At 33.9% G+C, this 7617-nt stretch overlaps 1 pseudogene; it reads left to right on the forward strand.

Moving 5' to 3' along the window:
• Window positions 1–4295: 4295 nt before the first annotated feature.
• On the forward strand, window positions 4296–4611 carry LOC133080773 (histone H3-like centromeric protein A; annotated as a pseudogene).
• Window positions 4612–7617: the final 3006 nt, after the last annotated feature.

The following is a 7617-nucleotide window of genomic DNA, read 5'->3' on the forward strand; positions in this document are numbered from 1 at the left end:
ATAAGCAGCTCTTTTTGGTCATTATTTAATTTTTGTCTTATATATTGGCAAAAGTATTAATACAGTTCCCCAGATTATTTTTATGTGCTGTCATGGTATCTATCATAAGTTGGAATCTACTATATTAGAGCAACCTTGTACTCATACACACAGAAATATAGCCCCTTACTCTGACCCTGGTTTACAGGTTCATAAGAACCTAAACTGCATCATTTCCACAAGATTTTGCTATAATATCACTTTGCAGTCATTTGTGGAATGAAAATAATTTTCTGTAAACTAGCTAAACTTAAAAGATGGTTTCTCACTTATGGACACATGTTCCTAGGCATTAGCTATGCCATAGTTTGTTTTTACACAGATACTTTGCAATAAAGATGATGCATTAATTAGCCTTATGAATAGATAACAGATTTCCATCATTAGAGAACATTCCTTAAGGAGTGTTTTGTTTTGTTTGTTTGATTTTGAGAAGTGGGAAAGGGATGCAGATTACTAGATGTGGAATCTCATCTTCCCATATAAGTGGAACAATTGCTCTCTGTGTTGAAAAATATCAGTGTGAAAGATGAGATCAAAATACTGTTGGTTTCATAAAAATAAATGAGCAAACTACAGTAAAATAAGGACTGTATGAGAAATTAATATGAAATTTTAATAACAAAGAGATATTCATTATTCAAACTGCTACACTAGGCAAGTATAAAATTTATTTGATGTAAAAATAATTTCTGAAATATAGTTAAAAATTTCCCCTTTCAAATGAAAAAATAAAAATCTTTCCCCAGAGCTTTGGCATAGAGCAGTCTTACATTATTGTATTATCTGTGCTTTCCAAGTCTTGTATATCGATTGATAGAATGAAAGTGACAATAAATGTATTTCTTTCTTAGTAAAACAATATTCAATAATAATTTTATTCTTAAAACTTCTATTGATAATAATGGAAATTCTGATCCAAAGCAACAGTATTCCAACATCTGAAGTAATCTGGACATATCTTTGTTCCTAGCTGAAGACTCCTAAATAATATACATATGTAATCAATACATGATCTGATACTATTCACCAAAGTATTAAGCAGAATTCAAATGAATCAAAACCATTAAACCAGAAAAAAATCAGGTGTCAAGTAATGAATTTGAAATAAGGCATGAGTTCATGAGTGTTAAGAGGGCAAATGTTTGTGAGAAAATTAAGCCAGAAGTCTATACATGGACTGCCAGAAAACCTTCTCAGGAAAAAAAAACAGAAAAAAGAAAAAAAAAAAACCTTAAAAATGCAATCATTTAAAGCCTCTGAAAATTGTTCTAAGACCATACAACAAATGAAAAAACATTCATTCAAGAAAATCTACTAAATCTCAGTAACAGCAGTGAGTCTGTGACATTTGAGCCATGACTCATCCACATTCCGTGAACCACAGTTATGTGTCATGGAAGCTCTAGCCTGGGTGCTCTATTGCAGGAAAAGTACAGCCAAAAAGACAAAGATTTTCTTCCCCCTCCCCAAATCCCAGTCTGAGTTTACGGTTTCACTCTGGGAGGAGACAAGTGTCATTTACACCATCATATTTAATTAGCAAAAAATAAAAATGTATAAATGACTTGATTATAACAAGAGCTGTAAGTCAAGTTTCTATAAAAAACAAGCATTCAGGAATAATAAGAAAAAAAAGAATCTTAACAATTAGACAACTGGTAGACTGGGTTACCAAATGCCACAGTTATCATAAAACTGTGTTAATTAAAATTATTTGGGATTTGCAGAAAAATAAACAATGACTTCCATGCAGCCAGAAAAAGGGTTAAATATAAATTCAAATACATAGAGATATGTACTAGATGATATAGATGGTGTTTCAAATGAGAGGTTTACTTTTTAATCACTTTCTAAGAACAAAGTTTTACAAGACAATAGAAAACAGAAAAGGCAATTCATGCCAAAGATAGACAAGTGGATTATAAATTTATGAAACCACATGTATCATAATAAGAAAAATTAAAATAACAAAAAAATTATATCCTGTAAACCATTGTCAAAATACTTGATAGTACACACATAGTTGAAGGAATGATATATTGGTAGAATTACAAATTGATGAAATCTTTCTGAAGGGCAATGAGGTAATGTAAGTTGTATAGCAAATTGAAAAGTACATCTATTATTTGGCTTGAGTATTCTACATCCATAGTTTTATCTTATATTGTATTCAAATATGTGAGAGAGAATCTACTGTAGAAGTTATAAAAATGTTTTTGCATCCAAGTTACCTTCTAATTCCAGTTCTGCCATTTACCATATGTGTGAACTTCAGAAAATATTAAAGTATTCTCTCCTTTATTTTCCACATATATGAAATGGAAATAATAAATCCTTCATAGGATTGAAGGATGATCTAATTATATAATATGTCTCAGAAGAGTTCCTGGTATAGAGTAAGTGCTACATAAGCACTTATTATCATTAAAATTATGAAAAGAAATGTGTACAATGAGAGTAATCATAGCATTTTTAATAGAAAAAAAGGAGAAAAACAGAAAAAATGAAAGTCTATATGATTATGATTATGAATAGGGGAGTGTTATGCATTTTGTTATAAAATATAAAACAGATACATCGTGTAAATACACATCTGCTGATATAAAACTCTTACCAACATACATGCTTAAAATAAAACATAAAATTATGGAATAGAGCATAGGTATACTTCAATTTGGGGAAAATTTTAAAAAATCTATCCATATGTCACTTATATTTAAGGTGAATAGCAAATTTCTTGAGGAGCCACAAGAAAATGTTATCAGTATTTTTGGAGAGAAGACCTGGGTATCTGGGGTGTGAATGAGTCTTTGTTTTCACAACATACTCTTTTGCCTTATTTGAACTTATATCATTTCTATAGACTTTTTAATAAGCAAAATAATTAACTTAATAAAATAACTCAGCAAAATACCTTCATTTATGGTCCAAAGTTGTATGGATTCAAGTATTAATTGGGAAGCAATGAAGTCAACATTATTCACGGCAGTATTATGATAAATCAATACAGTGAACACAGTTAATTGTTAGGTGTTTGTCAGGTTTGAGTTTCTTAAATTTTATAAAGCTATTTTGTACATCTAATCTTTCATAACAAGGGCAATTGGAGAAAAGTTTTTAAAACACAATAACTTCATGGTGTAGATATATAGATATGGATTATATAGACTATATAGATGATTGGGACAAGCAAGAATGGTGCAAAGGCCAAAACGCTTTAATAAGAGAACATGCTTTATTAACTCAATTACTGAACTGTAATAAAAAAGAAAAACCTACCCGTTACTATTATTACAGTAAAAAGTCCTTATCAACTGAAATATAAATGACAATTTAAGAGAAATTATTAATCAAGATACTAGTTATCTTTATTATTTTAAGGGATGGTCTAAAACTTTTCAAACATTTTTATTTCAACTTTGTGTAGAAATAGACACTGATTAGGTACTGTGTTGAACCTGAATGCATTGCTTTCTCTTGGAAATATCTCCACTTGGGCATAAAGGAGCTGGAAAACTTCAAGACTTTCTGAATAAACTCTTAGGTTCACAATAGTGTATTTATGATTGGGTATGCCAAATGAGCATAAATTCAAATTTTATTTACACATTTGACAATCAATTTTCTTTCTTTTACACTGAGTTTATATTGTACCCCATTTGCAAGTCAAAGTGATTAGTTTTTATCAAAACAAGAACATGTTCCTCAGGGTGAGTTGGATTCTTTTTAATACCTGATAAACATGGTTATAAAATCATCTGAAAACTTACTGCATATATTTTGAACATTATGAAGATAAACGTAAAACCTGATAAAATTTCTTCATGAGTATTTTTATACATTTACAACTGGATGGTAAAGGCAAATTGAGAAGCATTATCTTTACTACTACTTAGATATAAATACCAGATAATTTGACACATTTTTTAGAAAACATATATCATGGAGATTACTTTAGAAAGTTATTTGAAACATAAGTAACATATGAGTTAGCACATTTCTTGTTAATAAATGCAAAGCTAAAAATTCCATTCTCAAATTAACCAACATAAAATAGTATTTCCTCTATTACTGACAAGCCACAACAGTCAGATTAATTTTCAAGAATGCTGCTTTGGAAAAAACGCCGGCAGAGAATCCGCGGCGGTGGCACGCTGCCAGGGCGCTGCTGACCCTCCCCTGGACGCCAGCCTCTGCCTCCGGACCCGGAAGGCCGAGAAGGAGCCGCGGGTCCGCAAGCCTGAGCTCCAGCCATGGGCCCGCGCCGCCGGATCCGCAAGCCCAAAGCCCCAAGAAGGCGGCCCCCGGCCGGGCCCATCCTTAGGCACTTCCTCCCGTCAACTTGCTCGCCGGAGACATCGGGTTCTGAAGGAGATCCGAACTCTTCAGAAGAGCACACACCTGTTGCTAAGGAAGAACCCCTTCTGCCGCCTGGCAGCAGAAGCGTTTCTAGTTCATCTCTTTGAGGATGCCTATTTCCTCTCCTTACATACAGGCCGTGTCACTCTCTTCCCGAAGGATGTGCAGCTGGCCAGGAGGATCCGAGGCGTTCAGGAAGGGCTCCGCTGAGCTCCTGCCGCCCGTGACTCTGGATACCAGGGACTCTGCCCGTAACCAGGACCAGATCCACGGAGTACAAGGTGCTGCCTGGACTTGTTATCTCTGAGCAGAGTGTGCGTGTTGCTTTTGTAATTCGTTTTTTTAAGGAGAAGACTGCATGGCTTTCCTCTGTAACAGAGGTAATATATGACAGAATCAACACATTGCAAAAGTCCTGAGATTAATTTTCAGATGAAGAGACTCTGAGTTTGACTTCACTTTGCAAATTATTCATACGACTGATGATTTGGAAGACATCAGATTTTCTAGGTTATGGGAGAAAAGGATATTTATTGATTATTTTAGATCTTTCTGTACCATTTAAATTTTTTACCATAGGTATATTTACTTTTATTTAAAACATAAGGGAAAAAAATAAGAGAAGACCACTTCAACCAGTTGCATGGAAGAGCCTGGCACGTCCAGTATGCAAATCTCTGTCCTTCAGATTGACTTCATCCTTAGTGGCAGCAGCAAGTTCCTGTGTGGATTGTGCCTGTCAACAGATTATATAGCTTTTTAAAAATTCAGTTGGGATGAAAATAGGAAATCGTTAAGGTTGGATGTTCTGGCTCCTTCTGGTAAATTCCTATCAAAATCATTCAGAAATTCTAACTTATAGAATTTATTTTATTCTTATTTGCAAATCATAGAAGATGTATCATAATTTATATTGCAGAATTTTTCATTCCAGGACTTTTAAGAGCCTTTTCAATGTTTTTACAGGTAATTTTTATAACTTCCTTGTGGAGACATAATAAAAATAATTCTTTAATGAGAAAAAGTTAAAGCGAAGTTACTACTATACAGAGATTATACTGTGTTCTTTGTGTGTTAGCGTTAAGTTCTTCATTTGGACACTTTGCCAACAGCCACAATTTAAACAAGAGAATTCAGGAATGTGTTTTTGTCTCCGATGGAATAGAGTATGAGCACATAAAAATCTTGCCCATCGCTTGTAACTGAAAGCAGTTTAACACATTTCCAGAGAAATGGGAAATGCCGAAGACTTTTAGATATTGTGTGTGCTGAAAATGGTTAATGGGGGCGGACACTAATAATGATGTGTCAGCCAACTGAAGTGAGAGACAAACTAAAGGGAAAAGGACCAAGTTCTGTTGTTTGATAGATTTTAACCCTTTGGAAAAACCTTGTCCAAAGGTTTTTCGACATCAACTCATTTTTATGTAGACATTGGAATAAAGCTTATCTATCTATGAAAAAAAAATGCTGCTTTGGAAATTACATGTTTTATTACTTTAATTTCATTATTTTTCATTAAAAACTTTATCTTGAGATAAATATAAATTCACATGCAGTTGTAAAAAACAGTAGACAGATCGTGTGTACCTTTCACCAGCTTCTCAAATGCTATCACTTTGTAAAACTGTGATGCAATATCACGGCTAGGATACTGACATTGATACAGTCAAGATATAGAACATTCTCATCACCAGAAGGACCCCTTATGTCGCCCTTTTATACCTACACCCACTATCCTTTCACTCTCACCCCCTCCTTAGTTCCTGGCAACCCACAAGTATGTTCCCCATTTCTATAACATTGTCATTTCAAGAATGCTATGTAAATGGAATCATACCATATGTAAATTTTTATGACTGACTTTTTTCATTCATAATAATTTTCTAGAGAATCACCAAGGTTGTTGTTGTGTGTTTCAATATTTTTTTAATTGACTGAGTATTTTTCTGTGGTATGGATGCAGCACAGATTTTTTAACAACTCACCTGCTGAAAAACATCTGGATTGTTCCCTGTTTGGGGCTATTATGAATAAACTACCCCAAACATTTGTATACAGGTTTTTGTATGAACATAAATCTTTATTTCTTTGGGATAAATACCCAAGAATTAAATTGCTGGATTGTATGGTAGATGCATGTTTAGTTAGTTAGTTAGTTTGTTTGTTTTTAAAGAAACTGATACTCCTGATCGGCCTGGTAAAATATTTCTTTGAACTGTGTGAAACTATGAGTCTCTTCCTGTCCAATTTGCCCTTCCTCTTCTCCTTTCACACATGTCAGATCTGCATCATGGGGTGAAGGATCTCTTGCCATTCTCTGTCTCCTCCACTTTATTCTTCTAGAAGTTTACCCATAAGTCTCTTGCACAACTAATTTTGTTTTGATATCTACTTCTCAAAGGACACAGTGTAACTCAAATTACCTTTAAAATAATTGTTTTAATGTAAAAACTAGATCAGTGGAGTAGAACATATTAAACAGTAAAAATTGAAGTATTGTGAGGATTTGGAACAACATTATGAATGTTGTAAAGTGTCTTAACTTTGATGAAAATTGCTTTAGAGGGTCCAGAAAACACTGGAATAGTATACCTTGCTAAATTTTCCTTAGTAATATTAACATCTATAATAGAAAATTCAGATATTAGTGTGGTTTTAAATATGCCTCAAATCATTTAAACTTCTCTCATCAATAGGTAGGGTCTAATACCTCTACCACTGAATATTGTGTGGCTTCAATGACTTATTTTTTAATAAAGTGAATAAGGCAGAAATTCCTAGGTTATAAAAAGCAATAGAAATTTTGCCTGGTTCTTTCTCTCTTGGGATATGTGCCCTGAGCCTGCATGTAAGAAATTCTACTATCCTGCAGCCACTATGCTGGAAAGACCATGTGGAGACATCACATAGAGATATAAAGAGAAATTCCAGAAGTCCCGGATCCCTCAACCCCAAATGAGTCTTCACACCCCAAGCACCAGACACTGATTCTAGCTTCTAACTTTCAAGCCACCCCACCTGATGCCAAATGGATTAGAAATAAGCGGTCTAGACCAAGGCTCCCCTTATTCCTGAGAAGAGAAAATGTTATTGCTTTAAGTTACTAAGTTTAGGGGGCATTTTGTTATGCAATAAGACACTTCTGGAATTGGATTTCTGGGTCCTGCTCTTTTATACTTTGATGTTGAAATAATCTGACCCTCTCCCCAGTTC

This window comes from Eubalaena glacialis, chromosome 19 (genome assembly GCF_028564815.1).
Source record: "Eubalaena glacialis isolate mEubGla1 chromosome 19, mEubGla1.1.hap2.+ XY, whole genome shotgun sequence".
Classification (NCBI taxonomy): domain Eukaryota; kingdom Metazoa; phylum Chordata; class Mammalia; order Artiodactyla; family Balaenidae; genus Eubalaena; species Eubalaena glacialis.